The sequence below is a fragment of the Mobula birostris genome, chromosome 13 (genome assembly GCF_030028105.1).
Source record: "Mobula birostris isolate sMobBir1 chromosome 13, sMobBir1.hap1, whole genome shotgun sequence".
Lineage (NCBI taxonomy): Eukaryota > Metazoa > Chordata > Chondrichthyes > Myliobatiformes > Myliobatidae > Mobula > Mobula birostris.
This window is the reverse complement of record NC_092382.1, coordinates 16551291-16575473: the sequence shown is the minus strand read 5'-3', so window position 1 is coordinate 16575473 and position 24183 is coordinate 16551291. Positions and strand designations below refer to the sequence as shown.

General features: G+C 45.4%; 1 protein-coding gene across 1 annotated transcript in view; it reads right to left on the bottom strand.

Moving 5' to 3' along the window:
* Positions 1–23496, bottom strand: part of LOC140208426 (NACHT, LRR and PYD domains-containing protein 3-like) — an 85390-nt gene extending 61894 nt beyond the window's left edge. Inside the window, exons 1-2 of the mRNA XM_072277103.1 lie at positions 23312–23496; positions 4677–4899 (exon numbers count right to left, since the gene is read on the bottom strand). The gene's annotated coding sequence lies outside the window, so the exon portion shown is untranslated. The remainder of the gene's footprint in view (positions 1–4676; positions 4900–23311) is intronic.
* Positions 23497–24183: the final 687 nt, after the last annotated feature.

Genomic DNA, 24183 nt, shown 5'->3' with positions numbered 1-24183 from the left:
TATAGAGACCCTTACTGAGACTAATCCTGGGGCATCGTGGGAAAATGTTTGTGTTTCCATCGATTTTGGGAGAGAGAGGATGTGGTGGATGCAGTCGTCACAGAGAGTTACAAGGGATTTCAGCCACCCCAGAACAACAGGAGTTGTATTCTATGAACGTCTCGGAGATGGGGTTGTTTTCGCTGCAGTTGGAAGTTTCCACATCCCTTAAGAGGCTAACAATTATACCAGTGCCCAGGAAGAGCAGTTTGAGTTGCATTAAAGACTATCGTCCACAGCAATCACAACTACTGTGATGAAATGCTTTGAGAGGTTTGGATGACGAGAGTTAGCTCTGCCTATCGCAATTTTCCTGTATCCGTAATAGGTCACAATGCGAACTCATCGGCTCATCACGAGGCTTGTTTCTCGACTAGAGCTCAGCGTGTAATGCAATTATTCCTATAGTTCTGATCAAAAATCTCAAACCCCTGGGACTTTCTGCCTCCCTCTGCAACTGGATCCTGGATTTCCTCACTGGAAAAGCACAATCTGTGCAGATTGGAAATAACGCCTGCACATCGCTGACAATCAACACTGGTGCACCTCAAGGATATGTGCTTCGCCCACTGCTCCACTCTCTCTGCACCCATGGCTGTGCGGCTCGCCTCAGCTCAAATGCCAGTGACAGATTTGCTAACGACACCGCTATTGTTGACAGATTTTCAGATGGCGAGAAGGCAAACAAGAGTGAGATATATCACCTAGATGAGTGGTGCTGCAGCAACAACCTTGCACTCAACATCGGTAAGACCAACACTGTAACTGTGGACTTCTGAACGGGTAAGATGAGGGCACAGACACACCAATCGTCATTGATCGGTCAGCAGTGGAAAAAGTGAGCGACTTCATGTTCCTGTGTGTCAACATCTCTGAGGATCTATCCAGTGGCCAGCGTATCGATGCAGTTACAAAGAATGCACGTCACAGACTATATTTCATTAGGAGTTTTTACGAGATTTGGGATGTGACCAAAGACTCGCAGATTTCTACAGCTGTACTGTAAAAATTGTCCTAACTGGCTGCACATCACTTGATATGGTGGGGTGGGGTAAGTGGAGAAGCTACTGCACAGGACCGAAATACTGTCAGGAATGTTGTCAATTCAGTCAGCTCCATCATGGGCAGTGGTCTCCATAGCATCCAGGACATCGTCATGGAGCGATGCCTCAAAACAGCAGCATCAGTCATTAGGGATCTGCTTCACCAAGGACATGCCCTTTTCTCATTGGTATCACCAGGAAGGTGGTACAGGAGATTGAGGGCACACACTCAATGAGTCAGGAACCGTTTCCTTCCCTCTGCCAATTGATTTCTGAATTGACATGGAACCCATGAACCTACTTCACTGAATTCATTTTTGCATAACTTATTTAATTTAACTTTTAGTGACAGATACTTACTGTAATACAGTTTCTTTCTATTATCATATATATTGAATTGTACCGCTGTCACAAAGCCAATAATGTTGAAACATATGCCTATGATATGACACATCGTCCTGATGACTCTTCGGGGATTAATTCTGATTGGTCCATCGGGCTGAAGATCCACTTCCCATGTTCTTCTCCGTTCCCCAATAACAAACTGTGCAGATAGACAGACAAAGATCACATTCCCTATCCCTGGGACCCAATCACAGCCACTGTGGGGCAGTAATGCCACTGCTCTGCTCGTTGGAGATGGGAAACCATCTTTTTCATTTCACTTTCCACACAGCCAGACTCTGGACATTGCCGATTTGGGGCTGTGTTCATAGGGATATCCCAGGCTTTTTGAAGCAGACTCGCTCCACTGCCCTGAGAGGACACTTGCAGTGTGGACAGTGCTGCAGCAGCCCCGGGGACATCAGATCCTGGACTCAGACACTGGGCATTGGGCAACAGCACAACTGTATAATTTCATATTTCATAACTTTCATGGTTAGTTTCTCCCCGGAGCAGCGAAAGTATAACGTGCAAGAATGTTGTTGGTCAGTTATCAGACTGGGACAACGAGACAATTACTGCTCTAGGAAAAAGAGCAGTTACTTTACTGAATTAAAAATATACAGTTTAGTACAATTTAGCAAGACATTTGGCAGAGTCCCACATGGCAGATTAGTCAAGAAGGTCCAGGGGTTTGGCATTCAGGATGAGGTGGCAAACTGACTTCGACATTGGTTTCACGGGAGAGCCAGTAAGTGGTGGAAGATGGTTTGACTCTCTGACTGGAGACCAATGACTCGTGGAGTGCAGCGGGGTTCAGTGGTGGGTTCATTATTGCTCATCATCTCTGTCAACGATCTGGATGATTTAATTACTGCAATAGTTATAGAACATAGAATAGTACAGCACAGTACAGACCCTTCAGCCCACAATGTTTGCCAACCCTCAAACCCTGCCTCCCAGATAAGCCCCTACCTTAAATTCCTCCATATACCTGTCTAGTGGTCTCTTAAACTTCACTAGTGTATCTGCCTCCACCACTGACTCAGGCAGTGCATTCCATGCACCAACCACTCTCTGAGTGAAATATCTTCCTCTAATATCCCCCTTGAACTTCCCACCCATTACCTTAACGCCATGTCCTCTTGTATTAAGCAGTGGTGCCCTGGGGAAGAGGCACTGGCTATCCACTCTATCTATTCCTCTTATTATCTTGTACACCTCTATCATGCCTCCTCTCATCCTCCTTCTCTCCAAAGAGTAAAGTCCTAGCTCCCTTAATCTCTGATCATAATCCATACTCTCTAAACCAGGCAGCATCCTGGTAAATCTCCTCTGTACCCTTTCCAATGCTTCCACATCCTTCCTATAGTGAGGCCACCAGAACTGGATACAGTACTCCAAGTGTGGCCTAACCAGAGTTTTATAGAGCTGTATCATTACATCGTGTCTCTTAAACTCTATCCCTCGACTTATGAAAGCTAACACCCCATAAGCTTTCTTAACTACCCTATCCACCTGTGAAGCAACTTTCAGGGATCTGTGGACATGTACCCCGAGATCCCTCTGCTCCTCCACACTACCAAGTATCCTGCCATTTACTTTGTACTCTGCCTTGGAGTTTGTCCTTCCAAAGTGTACCACCTCACGCTTCTCCGGGTTGAACTCCATCTGCCACTTCTCAGCCCACTTCTGCATCCTATCAATGTCTCTCTGCAATCTTTGACAATCCTCTACACTATCTACAACACCACCAACCTTTGTGTCATCTGCAAACTTACCAACCCACCCTTCTACCCCCACATCCAGGTCATTAATAAAAATCAAGAAAAGAAGAGGTCCCAGAACAGATCCTTGTGGGACACCACTAGTCACAATCCCTCAATCTGAATGTACTCCCTCCACCATGACCCTCTGCCTTCTGCAGGCAAGCCAATTCTGAATCCACCTGGCCAAACTTCCCTGGATCCCATGCCTTCTGACTTTCTGAATAAGCCTACCGTGTGGAACCTTGTCAAATGCCTTACTAAAATCCATATAGATCACATCCACTGCACTACCCTCATCTATATGCTTGGTTACCTCCTCAAAGAACTATCAGGCTTGTTAGACATAATCTGCCCTTCACAAAGCCATGCTGACTGTCCCTGATCAGACCATGATTCTCTAAATGCCCATAGGTCCTATCTCTAAGAATTTTTTCCGACAGCTTTCCCACCACAGACGTAAGGCTCACTGGTCTATTATTACCTGGACTATGCCTACTACCTTTTTTGAACAAAGGGACAACATTCACCTCCCTCCAATCCTCCGGTACCATTCCCGTGGACAACAAGGATATAAAGATCCTAGCCAGAGGCTCAGCAATCTCTTCCCTTGTTTTTTGTTCAGCAACAGGTTATTTGCCTTGGTCCGTACTCATTAAATTAGTTTACAGTAACTCTGTAGTCAGAGCTTTTCTTGTGAACATACCAGGCAGAAATTGGCCACTCAGCCCATCGAACCTCCTGCCCCACGCAGTGAAATCATGGCTTTCATTCCACAATGCCCGCCTGCAGCTTTCTCTAACTGATCACAACTCCACCCACCCCCAGCCCCCACTGTCTGCTGTGTCGAGACCTTGAACAGAATCAATGTCTTTGTTTCTAAAGGAAGTTGAGGACATCAGCTCGAAATACCCACAATAAACACAGTCACAATGAGAAAAACAACATGCATTCATCTGAAATGACAAGTTTTGGAAAGAGAAGCTGTGTTGGCAAAACGGCTTTTCGCACACTTGCTTTGAAATCGTAACCCCTGATTCAAGAAGTTTTTAACATTGACATAAATTGTGGAAAATCTCAACCGTGCAGACAGGAAAATGCAAGAACACAAATACCACAACCAACAGAAGAGACAAAATAGAGCGATTAACTTCTTGCAATACACACAAAATGCTGGAGGAACTCAGCAGGCCAGGCAGCATCTAGGAAAGGAGTCCTGGCCGAAGGGTTTCAGCCTGAAATGTCCACTGTTCACTCTTCTCCATAGACACTGCCTGGCCTGCTGAGTTTCTCCAGCATTTTGTGTGTGTTTCTCCGATTTCCAGCATCTGCAGCATTTTCTCTTGTTTGCGAATATCTTCTTGGTCACTGATCCAAAACATAGGTAACATGTTGACTGGAAATAAAGATCGGAAATAAATATCAGAAGCTGAATTATTCTCACCTTAATTCACCAAGAATGCTCAGTCTCAGTGTGGGTATGTTTTCATGTCATTTTCTTCTAACTTCATCCCAGACCATCAGGCCAGGGTCATTCAGTAGCTATGGGGGAGGGGCCGGTGTTGCTGTTCAGTGAGACTCACAACGCGATTTTCTGTGTACAAGCTGCTGCCTGTTTGCAAGGCAGATTCCAACTCGCACACATTCCTCAGAGCAGGGAGCAGCTTCTGTGCGGAAAACAAACAAATCGGTTTGATATTTCGCACTCACATTCAACTGTGAACAAAGCTAATTTAATACAGTATTTAAATACTTCTGTTACATGGGGAAAAACAATAAAAACACAATGGTATAGAAAAGAAAGTTCAGCAGTGTCTGTAGTCTGAATGTCTACTTGATAAAATTGCTATCAGTTTTTGAGAGTTTCCGTTATTTTACCTGAAACACCCATCTTCTGTACATATATCTGAATATATATATATACACAAGTTAATTAAATAAGTCAATCTGGAGGGCGGGGAGAGGGGCAGGGGAGAGGGAGAAGTTGGATAGAGGGGGGATACTGAGTGTGAGAGCATTTGAACTGAGAGGGGAGTGTGGGAGAGGAATTTGACCTGTATTCACTCTATCCCATTGTTTGGTTTCTGATGCACCGATCGTACCAATGTCAGGTATACAGTTCCCTAAAATAGAGTAACATTTAGACAGTTCGATAGAGAATGCACTTGGCTTCATAGGAAAAGGCACTGAGTATCGGAGTTGAGAGGTTACGTCACAGTTACACAAGAGGTTGGTGTTGCCGTACTGTGCTTGGTTTTGGTCGCCCTGCAGTAGGAACAATGATATTGAGCTGGAAGGAAGGCAGAGAGAGATTTAAACATACTTTTTTCTCAACAACTTCAATTCCCAAGCCCTGACCATCACATTTTCACCCTGGATGTCCAGTACCTATACACGTCTATTCCCCTGTCAAGAAGATATTTGCTTCTTTCTCCACGAAAGTACCAACCAGCCTCCTCCGTCTGGCAGAACTGGTCCTCACCCTTAACAAGTTCTCCTCTGGCTGCTCTCATTATTTCCAGAATTGAGGGTTAGCCATTGGCACCTGCATGGCCCTCAGCTCTCCATGCTTTTTGTTGGCTACGTAGAACAATCCATGTTCCAACCCCTTTCAGATAATGTTTCTTTCATTACATTGTCACAAAAACAAAGGAGCTGATTGTGGACGACAGGAGGAATGGAGACAGGCTAACCCCTATTGACATCAGTGGATCTGGGGTTGAGAGGGTGAACTGCTTTAAGTTCCTCGGTATAAACATCACCGAGGATCTGACGTGATCTGTATACACCGGCTGTGTGGTGAGAAAGGCACAACAGCACCTCTTTCACCTCAGATGGTTGAAGAAGTTTGGGATGGGCCCCCAAATCCTAGGAACTTTCTACAGGGACACAATTGAGAGCATCCTGACTGGCTGCATCACTGCCTGGTATGGGAACTGTACTTCCCTTAATCGCAGGAACCTGCAGAGAGTGGTGCGGACAGCCCAGCGCATCTGTAGATGTGAACTTCCTACTATAAAGGACATTTAAAAAGGCAGGTGTGTAAAAAGGGCCCGAAGGATCATTGGGGACCCGAATCACCCCAGCCACAAACTATTCCAGCTGCTACCATCCGGGAAACGGTACTGCAGCATAAAAGCCAGGACCAACAGGCTCCAGGACAGCTTCTTCCACCAGGCCATCAGGCTGCTTAATTCATGCGGACACAACTGTATTTCTATGTTATATTATTGTACATATTTATTATAAATTACTATAAATTGCTCATTGCACATTTAGACAGAGACGCGATGTAAACATTTTTACTCCTCATGTATATGAAGGATGTAAGTAATAAAGTCATTTCAATTCAATTGACGACTGCATTGGTGCTGCTTTATATATCCATGATCAGGTCATCAATTTCCTCAATGTTGCTTCCAACTTCATCCCATCTTTAGATTCACATTGTCCGTTTCTGAAACCTCTCTCTCATTGCTCGATCTCTGGAAGAAAACTCTTTTATAAATTTACCACGGCTATCTTGACAATAACTCTTTCTGCCCTGCCTCCTGTAAAAATGCTATTCCATTTTTTTTCGTTCCTTCCTCTCTGCTGGATCTGTTCCCAGGGTGAGGCTTTTCACTGATTACAGAGGAAGAGTCGTTTTCTGCCTGAGCCAGATCAGGATGGATTAATCCACAGGGCCTGACAAGGTGTTCCCTCAGATCCTGATGGAGGCAAATGCAGAAATTTACAGGGTCCTAGCAGAGATATTGGCATCATCCTAAGCGACAGGTGAGTAACCGGTGCAATGGAGAATAGTCTATGTTGTTTGGCAGTTCAATCAAGTCTCTAAAAATAACCAAGGAAATTATAGGCCGGTGAGCCTGACATCAGCAGTGGGAAAGTAATTGGATGGTATTCTGAGAGACTGGATTTATACATACTTCAACAGACATGGCCTGATTAATGAGAACCAGCATGTCCAATCAATCCTATACAGTTTTTCAAAAAGGATGTCAGGAAAGTTGAAGGCAGCAAGGCAGTGCATGTTGTTTACATGGGATTGCAAAGCATCAGCCAAGGGGACACCTTGTCAGGCCCTGGAGATTTATCTATCTTAACCTGCCTTGTGACTGCAATCACCCCCTCCTCTGTACACTAAATAGCATCTCTGGCTTCAGTTCTGCTTTGCCTCACTTTTTTAGATTTTGTGTCCCCCCTCCTATGATCTCCCATATTCCATTTGTGGCCACACATAGATTACTATCCTGATCTCCAGGAGGACCAATTTCATTCCTTACAATCCTTGTGCCCTTATCATATCTGTAGATCTCCTAGGATTCTCCTTCATTTTGCCTGCTAGGACAACCTCATTCCTTACTGTAGCTCTCATGTTCTTTCTTTATGCTCTCTTGCATTCCTTACACTCCAAAAGTACCTGATTTATTCCACCCTCCCCATATCTGAGATGCACCTTCTTTTTTAGTTTCTTAACCAGTGCCGCAATAACTCGAGAACCAAAGTTCTCTAAGCCTGCTATAATTACCTTTAATTCTGACAAAAAAAACACACACAAGCTTTGTACTCTCAATATTTCACTTACCGTGTGCACCCTTACTAGAAAACAATCTGTCCAAATGCACACTTGCCAGATCGTTTGTGACACCATTAAAATTGCCCTATCTCTAGTTCAGAATCTGCACCCATGAATCCATAATTACTTTGAAATTAATTGTATTATGATCACTCAATGCAAAGCACTGCCCTACAGAAACTTACTACATCGCCCCTGTCTTATCCCCTATCGGCATCCGTTAGTCTTGCGAGACCTTGGATCTGCGCCTGGAAAGTCTTCACTCTCCAGGGCGCAGGCCTGGGCAAGGTTGTATGGAAGACCAGCAGTTGCCCATGCTGCAAGTCTCCCCTCTCCACGACACCAAGGTTGTCCAAGGGAAGGGCATTAGGACCAATACAGCTTGGCACCAGTGCTGTCGCAGAGCAATGTGTGATTAAGTGCCTTGCTCAAGGACGCAACACGTTGCTGCGGCTGGGGCTCGAACTTGCGATCTTCAGGTCGCTAGTCCAATGCCTTAACCACTTGGCCTACTGATTAAGGAAACCTTCCTGAACACATCTGACAAACTCTATCATATCCAGACATTTTACAGTTTTGGAGTCCCAATCTATATGTGAAAAGTTTAAATCACCTACCATAGCAAATTATGTTTCTTGTAGCAGTCTGTGATAAATTCTACAAGTTTGTCCTCTAAATCTCAGGGATTATCGGATGCTTTGTACTATGGCCTGAATGAAGTGGAATACCATTTTTATTCTTCATTTCCTCCATGAAAGCCTCACTGGACGAGTTCTCCTGTGTGTCCTGACTGAGCACAGTGGTGACATTTTCCCTGAGTAGTAACACGACCCCTCCCCTTTAATCCTTTCCGCTCTGTCCTGTCTACAGCTACCGAACCCCTTAATATTGAGCAAGCAATCCTGCCCCTCCTGCAACTAAGTCTAACTAAGAGCTATAACATGATTATTCCATGTGTTGATCCATGCCCTGAGCTCATCTGCCTTGCCTTCCATACTTCTTGCATTAAAATACAAGCATCTTAGAATGTTAGTCACAGCCTTTTGATTGCTGACTTTGTCTGAGGTCTTAAGAATGTCTGTTTGAGGAACTTGGATAAGTACATGGGTGGGTGAGGTACAGAGGTATGGTCAATGGGACTTGATAGATTGACAGTTTGACACAGAGACGGGAACAGTGCCCAGTACAACCCCTGGCGTGGGATAGCCTGATTGGGAATCATGTGTGGCAAAACATCCGGTGTCGGAGAAGGACACAGCAAATGGTGCACAATGGGATACAGAGAATGGGAATTGTGCTTGGTAAAAACCCTGCTGTGAGATTACAGACTGGGAACCGTGTGCAGTACAATGCCCAGTGTGGGACACAGAGACCGGGAACCGTATTAATACCATAATTTTTTTTCAGTGACTTGTGATCAGCCATAACTAACGTCCTTGCCACTGTGGATGAATAATTCTGACCAGACACACTGCCTCGCTACTCATTCATGGCTCCCCACCGCCACTCTCCATAACCCTGCTCGCTTCATCCCTCTCTCTCCCTCTCCCTTCCCAACTCACCCCACTCCCCTTGCCACCCATCACCCTCACCCCTCCTTTCTCATACGTGAGTGGGAAGTTTGATGAATGGGAAGCTTTTAAATTCCAACAAAAGGGAACCAAAGCAGCTGCAGGAAAGGAGAAGATGAAACATGAAGGCAGACTAGCCAATAACATGAAGCAGGATACCAGAAGATTATTCAGTTATATAAAGAGTAAAAGGGAGGTGAGAGTTGATATTGGACACTGGAAAATGATGGAAAATCATTTTCCTGTGGGCATACTCAGCAAATCTATAGAATAGTAACTAACAGGATCAATGAAAGATCAACCAGAGTGCAGAAGATACCAAATTGTGCAAATGGAAATATAAAATAAATAGCAATAAATAATGACAACATGAGATAATGAGATAAAGAGTCCTTAAAATGCAATGGAGTAATGGAGGAGAAGGAAATGGCAGATGAACATAACAGGTACTTTGCATCAGTCTTCACTGTGGAAGACACTAGCAGTGTGCCACAGGTCTGTGAGTGTCAGGGAGCAGGAATGAGTGTCATTGCTATTACAAAGAAAAGAAGTACAATACAAACTCAAAGATCGAAAGGTGGATAAGTCAACTGGGCCACATCCCAGAGTCCTGAGAGAGGTTGCTGAAGAAATAACGGATGCATTGGTCATGATCTTTCAGGAATCATTTGATTCTGGCAGGACCCGGAGAAGTGGAAGATTGCAAATGTCACTCTGCTCATTAAGGAGCGAGGACAGTAAAAGAAAGGACATTATAGACCAGTTAGCCTAATGCTAGTGGTTGGGAAAGTGTTGGAGCCTATTATTAAGAATTAGGTTTCAGGATACTTCGAGACTAGTGATAAAATATGTCAAAATCATCATGGTTTCTGGAAAGGAAAATCTTGCCTGATAAATCTGCTAGAGTTCTTCAAGGAAGTAACAAGCAGGGTGGACAACGGGGAGACAGTGAATGTAACTTACCTGCATTTTCAGAAGGCGTTTGATAAGGTGCCACACATGAGGCTAATTAACAAGCTAAAATCCTGTGGCATTACTGGAATGAGACTGGTATGATCAGCTGAATAGCTGACAGGCAGAAGGCAATGAGTGGGAATAAAAGGGGCCTTTTCTGGTTGGCTGCCGGTGACTAGTGATGTTCGTCAGAGTTCTGTATTTGGACCGCTACTTTTCACATTGTTTGTCAATAATGTAGATAATGGAATTGTTGGCTTTGTGGCAAAGTTTGTGGATGATAGGAAGATAGGTGGAGGGATAGGTAGTGCTGATGAAGCAATAACTCAGACAAATTGAAAGAACAGGCAAAAAAGTGGCAGGTTGAATACAGTGTTGGGAAATGTATGATAATGCATTTTGGTAAAATGAACAATAGTGCAGACTATCAGCTAAATGGGGAGAAGGTTCAAACATCAGAGTTGCAGAGGGAATCAGGAGAACTCAGGCAAGACTCAAGGTTAATTTACAGGTTGAGTCTGTGGTAAAGAAGGCAAATGCAATGTTGTCATTTATTTCAAGGGGAATAGAATATAAAAGAAGGAGAAAATTCTGAGTCTCTGTGAGACACTGGTCAGCCCATATTTCAAGTGTCGCCAACAGTTCTGGGCCCAATATCTCAGAGAGCACGTGTTGTCTTTGTTGAGTGACCACAGGAGGTTCATGAGGATGATTGATTCCAGCAATGAAGGGTTAACGTATGAACAGCATTTGGCAGCTTTGGGCCTGTACTCACTGGAATTTAGAGAAATGCTGGGGAATCTCATTGAAACTTACCAACTGCTACAAGGACTGGCTAGGGTGGATGTGGGAGAGGATGGTTCCTGTGGTGGGGGTATCCAAAATCTAGAGGGCGCAGCCTCCAAACTGAGGGGCGACCGTTCAGAAAAGATGAAAGAAGGATTTGTTTCAGCCAGAGAGTAGTGAATCTGTGGAATGTTCTGCCACAGACTCTACTGGCAGACAAGTCTGTGTGTATATTCAAGGTGGAAGTTGATTGTCTCCTGATCAGTCAGGGCATTAAAGGATATGGGGTTGAGTGGGAGCAGAGATCAGCCATGAAGGAATGGTGGAGCAGAATCGACAGGCTGAATTCTGCTCCTGTGTCTTTTGGTCTGGTGACTGTCACAAACTGATTTTTTTACAGAATCATGAAAAAAATGTTTTAGAAACAACTATAGACAATGTGAGTCTGAAGGAAAAAACTATAAAATTCCGGAAACTCGCAGCAAGCAGGGCATCGACTGTAATTGGTAACGTTGTGGTTTCGAGACTACCAGTAGTGTTCTTTATATCAGTTTTCACATTCACTGACCTTCCCTGCAGTTAAGCAGACTAATAATGTGAATGTTTTCACACCTGAATGAAAGTGAAACGACAAACCAGTTGGATATGGTTTTAGCAGAATGGCCTAAAGTTCTGCTTTAGGAAAAACTGCCTCCAGTTCTGTGGAATGTGCGGGGCCAGATAGCTGCTTGCACCAGACCCTAAGGTTGTTATATCACAGAAAAACAACCCACACCTTTTCCCAGTACTCTTTCAACCTTATTTATTTCTCTTCTATAGGTAGATGACCAAAACTGCAGTAAACACTCCAAATTCAAACGCACCAATGTCACCAACCTCAAAATAACACCCCATCTCCAGGATTCAGTACGTTAATTTACGCAGGCAATCTGGAAAAGGCTCTTTTTTATGACCCAATCTACCTGTGGCACTACTTTAAGTGTATTATACACCAGAATACTAAAGTGAGTTTGTTTACGTGATTGAGAGTGAAATGTCAAACCGGTTGGAATTGGTTTCAGCAGAAAGGCCACTCCCTGTTCTAAAGAACATGCAGGCAGCTGGTTAAACACAGACCCTGAGCTCCGAGTCTCACAGAAAAGCAACCCACATTTTCCAAATCAATCAGTGATATTGCCTCTTCCCCCTTCCTTTCCAGTTCCACTGAAGAGTTTCGGCCTGAAACATTCCCCGTTGTATTCAGTTGCATACATATTGCCCAGACCTGCTGAGTTACTCCAGCATTTTGTCTTTCCCTGGTTACGAAAGATCCGCGACTGGGAGTGTGTGGGCAGTTTGAAACCGCATCAAAACACATCCACACTGTTGAATATTCTTGGGGAATTAAGGTGTGAATCATTCAAGTCTGATATGAATTTCGGATCTTTACTCAATCAAATCTTTGTCTGTGATCAAGGAGTCACAGAGTCATAGTTAAGAGAGTCATATTGAAACAGAACACAGTACAGACGCTTTGTCCGAATCATTTAAACCGCCTGTTCCCGCCCACCTGCACAGTAGCCATATTCCCCCATCCATATTTTCAAAGGCGAAATCGTGCTCGCATGTACCACTTCTATTGGCAGCTCATTCCACTGTCTCTCCGCTCTCTGATTGAAGACGTCTTCACTCATGTCCCCCTAAAACTTTTCACCTTTCACCCATAATGCATGATCTCTGGTTGCCGTTCCACCCGACTTCAGTGGAAAAGGCCTGCTTGCATTTACCTATCTATACGCATCATCCTGTTGTACTGCTCTATCGAATCCCCTCTCAATTTTTAGCGTTTCAAGGATTAAAGTCTGAAACTACTCAACCTTTCCTTATCACTCAGGTCCTCCGGAAACATCCTTGAAATTTTTCCCAGAACTCTTTCAAACTTACTTGCATCTTTCCCGTAGGTGGGTGACCAAAACTACACACAATACTCTAAATTCAGCCTCATCGATGTCTTATACAACTTCAAAATAACATCCTGTCTCCTGCAGTCGATAATTTAATTTATGAAGGTCACTTTGGCAAAAGCTTTTATTTACGACCCGATCTACCTGTGGTGCTACTTTCAATGAATTATGGACCTGTATTCCCAGATCCTTTTGTTCCACCACAATTTTTAGTGCTCTACTGTTTACTGTGTAAGACCTACCATAGTGCAACACTTCACACTTGCCTGCATTAAATCCCGTCTGCCATTGTCAGCGCAGTATTTCCAGCTGTTCCAGATCCCACTGTAACCTGTGAAAACTTGCCTCTCTGTCAACTACATCCCCAATCTCGGTGTCATATGCAAATGTGCTTATCAAGTTAAAAACATTATCATCCCAATCATTGATGTAGATGGCAAACAGCAACAGACCCAACTACCATTCCTGCGGCTCCCCACTGGTCATAAGCCCCAATTAATGGAGATAATCATCTACCATCACTGTCTACCTTCTCCCAAAACAACATTGTCTACTCCAATTTACTTCCTTGCGTTGAACGTGATGCAAATGAATTTTCTTGACCAACCTCCTACACGGGATTGTTAAATGCTAGCAAAAGTGTATGTAAACAACATCAGTCCTGTCTTTTCAAATACTTATATATGCAGTGCTTCTAATAACTTCCACACTACTGATGTCAGAAGCACTGGTCTATAGTCTTCTGGGTTTTTTTTCAGCCTTTCTTCAACAGCAGAATAATGTCATTTACTTGGATTTTCAGAATGCGTTTGATGAGGTGCCATACATGAGGCTGCTTAACAAGGTAAAATCCTATGGCATTACAGGAAAGACACTGGCATGGATAGCAGAATGGCTGGCAGGCAGGAGGCATCGAGTGGGAATAAAGGAGGCCTTTTCTGGTTGGCTGCCTAGTGGTGTACCACAGGGGTCAGTATTCGGTCTGCTGCTTTTCACATTGTTTGCCAATGATTTAGATAATAGAATTGATGGCTCTGTGGCAAAGGTTGCGGATGATATGCGGGTAGGTGGAGGGGTAGGTAGTGCTGAGGAAACAATGCGACTGCAGCTGGACTTAGACAAATTGGAAGAATGGGCAAAAATGTGTCAGATTGAATACAATGTTGGGAAAAGTATGATGATGCATTTTAGTACAAAGAATGATAGTACACACTATCATCTAAATGGGGAGAAGGTTCAAATGTCAGAGCTGCAGAGGGACTTTGGAGTCCTCATGTAAGACTCCGAGGAAGTTAATTTATAGTTTGAATCTGCGGTAAAGAAGGCAAATAAAATGCCCTTTATTTGATGGGGAGAAAAATATAAAAAACAAGGAGATAATGTTGTTTGAGATAATGCCGAGCCTTTATAAGACACTAGTCAGGCCACACTTTGAATATTGTCAATGGTTTTGGGCTCAATATCTCTGAAAGGATGTGTATTCATTGTGCAGAGTACAGAGGAGATTAACGAGGATGATTCCAGGAATGAAGGGGTTAACATCTGAGGAGTGTTTGGCGGCTTTGGGCCAATATTCACCGGCATTTAGAAGGATGCGGGGGTGGGGGGGGGGGGGAGGATCTCATTGAAACCTACCAAATGTTGAAAGGACTGGCTAGGGTGGAAGTCCAGTATCTTTCCTTTGGTGGGGGTATCCAACACTAGAGGGCACAGCCTCAAAATTGAGGGGGGTACCCTTTAGAGCAGTGTTAAGAAGAATTTTTAGCCAGACTGTAGTAGATCTGTGGAATGCTTGGCTACAGGCTGCACTGGAGGCCAAATTCATGCATATATTTAAGGCGAAATGGCAGAGTTTACTGATTTGTCAGGGCAAAGGATATGGCGAGAGGGCAGGTGTATGGGGTTGTTCTTGATGCTGGATCAGCAGCTTGATACCACCCAAAATGCACCTCCTACGGTTCGCCGACTAGAAACATAGAAAACCTACAGCACAATACAGGCCCTTCGGCCCACGAAGCTGTGCCAAACATGTCGTTACCTTAGAAATTACTAGGCTTACCCATAGCCCTCCATTTTTCTGAGCTCCATTTACCTATCCAAAAGTCTCTTAAAAGACCCTACCGTTGACGGCAGCCCATTCCACACACTCACCACTCTGAGTAAAATACTTAACCCTGACATCTCCTCTGTACGAACTCTCTAGCACCTTAAACCTGTGTCCTCTTGTGGCAACCATTTCAGCCCTGTCAAAAAGCCTCTGACTATACACATGATCAATGCCTCTCATCATCTTGTACACCTCTATCAGGTCACCTCCGTCGCTCCAAGGAGAAAAGACCGAGTTTACTCAACCTATTCTCATAAGGCATGCTCCCCAATCCAGGCAACATCCTTGTATATCTCCTCTGCACCTTTTCATTGGTTTCCACATCCTTCTTGTAGTGAGGTGACCAGAACTGAGCACAGCACTCCAAGTGGGGCCTGACCAGGGTCCTATATAGCTGCAACATCCCACTGTAACCTCTGACAGCCCTCCACACTATCCACAACACTCCCAACCTTTGTGTCATCAGCAAATTTACTCACCCATCCCTCCACTTCCTCATCCAAGTCATTTATTGAAATCACAAAGACCACGGGTCCCAGAACAGATCCCTGAGGCACACCACTGGTCACCGGACTCTATGCAGAATATGATGCATTTACAACCACTCTTTGTCTTCTGTGGGCAAGCCAGTTCTGGATCCACAAAGCAAGGTCCCCTTGGATCCCATGCCTCCTACTTTCCCATAAGCCTGCGATGGGGTACCTTCTCAAATGCCTTACTGAAATCCATATACACTATATCTACTGCTCTTCCTTCACCAATGTGTTTAGTCAGATCCTCAAGAAATTCAATCAGGCTCGTAAGGCACAACATGCCCTTGACAAAGCCATGCTGACAATTCCTAATCATATTATACCTCTCGAAATGTTCATAAATCCTGCCTCTCAGGATCTTCTCCATCAACTCACTGGTCCATAATTTCCTGGGCTAACTCTATTCCCTTTCTTGAATAAAGGAACAACATCCACAACCCTCCAATCCTCTAGAACCTCTCTCGTCCCCATTGATGATTCAAAGATTATCACCAGAGGATCAGCAATCTCCTCCCTCGACTCCCACAGTAGCCTGTGGTACATCTCATCCGGTCCCGGTGACTCACCCAACTTAATGCTTTCCAAAAGCTACAGCGCATCCTCTCCCTTAATATCTACATGCTCAAGCTTAACAGTCTGCTGCAAGTCATCACTACTATCACCAAGATCTTTTTCCATAGTGTATACTGAAGTAAAGTATTCACTAAGTACCTCTGCTGTTTCCTCCGGTTCCATACACACTTCCCCACTGTCACACTTGATAGGTCCTATTCTTACACATCTTACCCTCTTGCTCTTCACATCCTTGTAGAATACCTTGGAGTTTTCCTTAATCCTGCCCACCAAGGCCTTCTCATGGGCCCCTCTGGCTCTCCTAATTTCCTTTTTAATCTCCTTCCTGTTAGCCTTATAATCTTCTAGATCTCTAGCATTACCTAGCTCTCTGAACCTTTTGTAATCTTTTCTTTTCTTCTTGACTAGATTTATTACAGCCTTTGTACACCACAGTTCCTGTACCCTACCATAACTTCCCTGTCTCATTGGAACATACCTATGCAGAACTCCACACAGATATCCCCTGAACATTTGCCACATTTCTTCCGTACTTTTCCCTGAGAACATCTGTTTCCAATTTAAGCTTCCAATTTCCTGCCTGACAGCCTCATAATTCCCCTGACTTCAATTAAACACTTTTCTAACTTCTGTGTTCCTATCTCTCTTCAATGCTATTGTAAAGGAGATAGAATTATGATCACTATCTCCAAAGTGCCCTGAGAGATCGGACACCTGACCAGATTTATTTCCCAATACCAAATCAAGTACAGTCTCTCCTTTTCTAGGCTTATCTACATATGGTGTCAAGAAACCGTCTTAAACACACCTAACAAACTCCACCTCATCTAAACCGCTTGCTCCAGGGAGGTGCCAATCAATATTTGGGAAATTAAAATCTCCCATCATGACAACTTTGTTATTATTACACCTTTCCAGGATCTGTTTCCCTATCTGCACCTCGGTATCCCCGTGACTATTGGGCGGCCTATAAAAACCACCAAGTTATTGACCCCTTCCTGTTCCTAACCTCCACCCACAGAGACTCAGTAGGGAAACCCTCCATGATGTCCATCTTTTCTGCAGCCGTGACACTATTTCTGATCAACAGTGCCACACCCTCACCTCTTTTGCCTCCCTCCCTGTCCTTTCTGAAACATCTAAAACCCAGCACTTGAAGTAACCTTTCCTGACCCTGAGCCATCCAAGTCTCTGTAATGGCCACCACATTATATCTCCGAGTACGGATCCTGAAACAGAAAACCCACAGCACAACACAGGCCCTTTGGCCCACAAAGCTGTGCCGTACATGTCCTTACCTTAGAACTACCGAGGCTTACCCATAGCTCTCTATTTTCCTAAACTCCATGTACCAATCCAGGAGTCTCTTTAAAGACGCTATCGTTTCGCCTCCACCACCGTCGCCGGCAGCCCATTCCACACACTCACCACTCTCTGCATAAAAAACTTACCCCTGACATCTCCTCTATACCTATTTCCAAGCACCTTAAAACTCTGCCCTCTCATGCTAGCCATTTCAGCCCTGGGAAAAGGCCTCTCACTATCCATATGATCAATGCCTCTCATTATCTTGTACACCTCCATCAGGTCACCTCTCATCCTCCGTCGCTCCAAGGAGAAACGGCCGAATTCACTCAACCTATTCTCCTAAGGCATGCTCCCCAATCCAGGCAACAGACTTGTAAATCTCCTCTACACCCTTTCTATGGTTTCCACGTCCTTCCTGTCGTGAGGTGACCAGAACTGAGCACAGTACTCCAAGTGGGCTCTAACTAGGGTCCTATATAGTTGCAACATTACATCGCAGCTCTTAAACAATCCCACAGTTGATGAAGGCCAATGCACCACATGCCTTCTTAACCACAGAGTCAACCCACGCAGCTACTTTGGGCATCCTATGGACTTGGACCCCAAGATCCCTCTGATCCTCCACAATGCCAAGAGTCTTACCATTAATACTATATCTGCCATCATATTTGACCTACCAAAGTGAGCCACCTCACACTTATCTGGAATGAACTCCATCTGCCACTTCTCAGCCCAGTTTTGATTCCTATCAATGTCCTGCTGTAACCTCTGACAGCCCTCCACACTGTCCACAACATGCCCAACCTTTGTGTCATCAGCAAATTTACGAACCATCTCTCGACTTCGTTATCCAGGTCATTCATAAAAATCACGAAGAGTAAGGGTCCCAGAACAGGTCCCTGAGGCACACCACTGGTCACCGGCCTCCATGCAGAATATGAGTCATCTATAACCACTCTTTGCCCTCTGTGGGCAAGTCAGTTCCAGATCCACAAAGCTACGTCCCCTTAGATCCCATGCCTCCTTACTTTCTCTGTAAGCCTTGCATGGGGTACCTTATCAAATGCTTTGCTGAAATCCATATACACCACATGGCTTTCCCTTCATCAATGTGTTTAGTCTGAAACAATCGATCGACAAATGATGCAATAGCCACAGCTCTACGTACCGTCCTTACACATCTGGAGAAGAAGATATGAGAATGCTGTTCTTGGACTAGAGTTCAGGATGCAACACCATAGCTCCATCCAGGCTCAATAAGAATCTCAGAGCCCTCACCTTGACCCTGCCTTGGGCAGTTGGATCCTGGACTTCCTGTCAGATTGCCAGCAGGTTGTAAAAGTGGGCTCCCTCACCTCCAACCCTCTGATTGCCAACACAGGTGCCCCTCAGGGCTGCATATTGTGTCCTCCCTTTAACTCCCTGTATACTCATGACTGTATCACCACCCACAGCTCCAATCTGCTAAGTAAATTTGCTGACAACACTACATTGATTGGCCTAATCTCAATCAATAACGAGGTGGCCTACAGGGAAGAAGTCAAGAAAACAACCTTTCCCTCAATGTTGCCAAAACAAAGGAGTTGGTTGTGGACTACGGGAGAAATGGAGATGGGCTAACCCCTATTGACATCATTGGATCTAGGGTTGAGAAAGTGAACAGCTTTAAGTTCCTCGGCATCCACATCACTGAGGACATCACCTGTTCTGTACATACCGACTGTGTGGTGAAAAAGGCACAACAGTGCCTCTTTCACCTCAGACGCTTGAAGAAGTCTGACATGGACACAATTGAGAGCATCCTGCCTGGCTGCATCACTGCCTGGTATGGGATCTGTACCTCCCTCAATCGCAGAACTCTGCAGAGAGTGATGCAGAGAGGCCAGCGCATCTGTAGTTGTGAACTTTCCACTATTCAGGACATTTACAAGGCCAGGTGTGTAAAAAGGGCCTGAAGAATCATTGGGAAACCAAGCCATCCCAACCACAGTCTGTTCCAGCTGCTACCATCCAGGAAACGGTACCGCAGCATAAAATCCAGGACCAACAGGCTCCTGGACAGCTTCTTCCACCAGGCCATCAGAGTGATGAACTCACGCTGACTCGAGTGTACTCTATATTACATTGACTGTTCTATTTATTATAAATTACTTTAAATAACTATGATTGCACATTGCATAATTAGATAGAGATGCAACATAAAGATTTTTACTCCTCACGTATATGAAGGACATAAGAAATAAATCCGATTCAATTTCATTTAATTCATCTCAATCCCAGACTGTACATCCCCTCTTTCAGAGACTGGGATCCCTAGTTCAACTGGTAATGATGTTGTGCATTTCAATGTGCTCACCTCTCAGCCCCCGATCCTCTAAATGAAAGGGTTATCACATTTGATCCTTCTTCATATGATGACCCCACCACTCCAGGGATCAGTCTGGTGAATCGTCATTGCATTGTCTAACCTCACCCGTGTTTTCACCACGACTCTTCTCCCACCCCTAACACTACTTCCACCTTCCCACCTGCCCCTCACCTGGATCCACTTTCACTCTCCAGCTCTTGCCCCATTCTCACCTCTCACCTATCTTAATTTCCCATCTACTGTTGGTCTTAAATACCCCCAGTCGGGCCTCCGCAGCTGACTCTGCTAATTTCACAAATTCGTCACACTCTGGCTAAAGAAATTTTGCTGCATCTCGGTTTTAAATATGCATCCCTCTGTCCTGAGGGGCATTCACAATTTTAAATGTGTGCAAATTGACCGCCTGGGTTGCTGATTGGGATCTTCCGCAGGGAGAGTTAAGTGTATACATCTTTCAGGAGTGCAGATAGCTGGAAAATAAATGAATAAGTGGCCAGCAACACACACAAAATTTGCTGATGAATGCAGCAGGCCAGGCAGCATTTATAGGAAGAGGTACAGTGAACGCTTTGGGCTGAGACCCTTCATCAGGACTAACTGAAAGAAGAGATAGTAAGAGATTTGAAAGTGGGAGGGGGAGGGGGATATCGGAAATGATAGGAGAAGACAGGAGGGAGAGGTATGGAGCTAAGAGCTGGAAAGTAAATAAATAACGGATCGGGTATGAAGGGGATGTAGGGTGTTAACAGAAGTTAGAGAAGTCAATGTTCATGCCATCAGGTTGGAGGCTACCCAGACGGAATATGAGGTGTTGTTCCTCCAACCTGAGAGTGGCTTCATCTTGACAGTAGAGGAGGCTGTGGATAGACATATCAGAGTGGGAATGGGACATGGAATTAAAATGTGTGGCCTCTGGGAGATTCTGCTTTCTCTGGCGGACAGAGTGTAGGTGTTCAGCGAAAAGGTCTCCCAGTCGGCATCGGGTCTCACCAATATATAGAAGGCCACATCGGGGCACCGGATGCAGTATATTACCGCAGCCAACTCACAGGTGAAGTGTCGCCTCACCTGGACGGACTGTCTGGGGCCCTGAATGGTAGTGAGGGAGGAAGTGTAAGGGCATGTGTAGCACTTGTTCCGCTTACAAGGATAAGTGCCGGGAGGGAGATCGGTGGGGAGGGATGGGGGAAACGAATGGACAAGGAAGTCGCATAGGGAGCAATCCCTGTTGAAAGCTGGGGGAGGGGTGGTTAGGGAAAGATGTGCTTAGTGGTGGGATCCCATTGGAGATGGCGGAAGTTACGGAGAATTAAATGTTAGACCCGGAGACTGGTGGGGTGGTAGGTGAGGACAAGGGAACCCTATTCCTAGAGGTGTGGTGGGAGGATGGGGTGAGAGCAGATGTGCGTGAAATGGGAGAGATGCATTTGAAAGCAGAGTTGATGGTGGAGGTGGGAAGCCCCTTTCTTTAAAAAAGAACAGGCAGGTTTGTGGATCTTGGGTAGGAGGTAGAAACAGGAAGTGGGGGGTGTGGAAACTATAAGGTTGATAGCAGTGGATGGGAGATCTCCTGAGCAGATAAAGTTGGTGATGGTTCCCACACCCTGCACTTCCCATTTCTACCTCCTACCCAAGATCCACAAACCTGCCTGTCCAGGTAGACCAATTGTCTCAGCTTGCTCCTGCCCCACCGAACTCATTTCTGCATACCTCGACACTATTTTATCCCCTCTTGTTCAATCCCTTCCTACCTATGTTCGTGACACTTCTCACACTCTGAAATTGTTTGATAATTTTATGTTTACTGGCCCCCACCGCTTTATTTTCACCATGGATGTCCAGTCCGTGTATACCTCCATCCCCACCGGGAAGGTCTCAAAGCTCTACGCTTCTGTTTGTATTCCAGACCTAACCAGTTCCCCTCTACCGCCACTCTGCTTCGTCTAGCAGAATTAGTCCTCACTCTTAATAATTTCTCCTTTGGCTCCTTCCACTTCCTCCAAACTAAAGGTGTAGCCATGGGCACCCGTATGGGTCCCAGCTATGCCTGCCTTTTTGTTGGCCTTGTGGAACAATCCATGTTCCAAACCTATACTGGTATCTGTCCCCAACTTTTCCTTCGCTACATCAACGACTGCATTGGCGCTGCTTCCTGCACGCATGCTGAGCTTGTTGACTTCATTAAGTTTGCCTCCAACTTTCACCCTGCCCTCAAGTTTACCTGGTCCATTTCCGACACTACCCTCCCCTTTCTTGATCTTTCTGTTTCTATCTCTGGAGACAGCTTATCTACTGATGTCTACTATAAGCCACCAGACTCTCACAGCTACCTGGACCATTCCTCTTTTCACCCTGTCTCTTGAAAAAAATGCCATCCCCTTCTCACAATTCCTCCGTCTCCGCCGCATCTGCTCTCAGTATGAGGCTTTTCATTCCAGGACGAGGGAGATGTCTTCCTTTTTTACCCGTTTCGACGTGTCAACCCATCGCCTCCTCCTGTGCCAAGATGAGGCCACCCTCAGGGTTTTATAAAGCTGCAACACAACTTCCAGACTTTTGAACTCAATGTCTCGACTAATAAAGACAACCATACCATTTGGCTTCTTAAGCACCCGATCAATCTGTGCAGTCATTTTCAGGGAGCGATGAATTTTAAGATCCCTCTGATCATCAACACTGTTCAGCGTCTTACATTTAACAGTGTCCTGTATCTTTACATTTGGCCAACCGAGCTGCCAAGATGATCGTCACTAATCAAATCTCACTGAGATTTCTCAGGTCCTGTTGAATTTATTGACAAGTGCGCAAGTACGGGAAGTTACAGGTAGAGAAATTCACTGATTTGTAGAAGCATCATAGGCAAGTGCATTCAGATAACACACGGAAAACAAATTATACGATTCTTGGTCAGTAACATTATAGAAATATGTTTCACGTCATCCTGCTAACAGGACCAGAACAACAGGGGCTGAACGGCGGCTCATCTAAGACGGCTCGGTGTGAAGGTCTCACGACCCGGACCGACCCCGGCAGATTCTGTCAAGGAAGCGAGGCGAGGCCGCCAGTTTGGGAAAGTTCATCCCCTCCCCCTTCAGGTTTCACCGATCACCTTGTGTTTCTCTCTCCCTTTCCCACCCCCACCTTTCATTCTCCTGTCCTGCCGAAGGGTTTCGGCCGGTAACGCGACTGTACTCTTTTCCTGGGTGCTGCCGGGCCTGCTGAGTTCCTCCAGCACTTTGCGGAAGTTGCTTGGATTTCCAGCAACTCCAGATTTTCTCTTGTTTGAATTCGAGAAAGTTAAAGGGACTCACTGCCCAACATCAGAACTCCCCGCTCGGGACCGGCTTCAATACTCACCGAATGGAAATTGTCGGTGTTGCCCCGCAGAGAATAATCCGTTCCCGGATCCCGAACCCGATCCCACCGCCGACTCACTTCAACAAAGGACGGAAAACAACACCGCCCTGCCCGTACTGAGCATGCGCGATGTCGTCTGCGCGTCATCAGCGCGGTGGGCGGGGCCTCGGAACCAAACCAGGGATGCTGCGCGGGCGGGCTGGGAGATCCCTCCCGGTACTTATCCTGGTAAGCGGAACAAGTGCTACACATGCCCTTGCACTTCCTCCCACAGCACCTTCTGTATACTGGCGAGACCCGACGCAGACCGGGAGATCGACTCGCTGAACACCTACGCTCTGTCCGCCAGAGAAAGCAGGATCTCCCAGTGGCCGCACATTTTAATTCCACATCCCATTCCCATTCTGACATGTCTATCCACGGCCTCCTCTGCTGTAAAGATGAAGCCACACTCAGGTTGGAGGAACAACACCTTATATTCCGTCTGGGTAGCCTCCAACCTGATGGCATCAACATCGACTTCTCTAACTTCCGCTAATGCCCCACCTCCCCCTCGTACCCCATCTGGTATTTATTTATTTATAGACACACATTCCTTTTCTCTCTCTGTCCCTCTGACTATACCCCTTACCCATCCTCTGAGTTCCCCTCCCCCTTTTCCTTCTCCCTAGGCCTCCTGTCCCATGATCCTTTCATATCCGTTTTGCCAACAACTTTCCACCTCTTGGCTCCATCCCTCCCCCTCCTGTCTTCTCCTATCATTTTGGATCTCCCCCTCCACTTCCCACTTTCAAATCTCTTACTAGCTCTTCTTTCATTTGGTCCTGACGAAGGGTCTTGGCCCGAAACGTCGACTGTACCTCTTCCTAGAG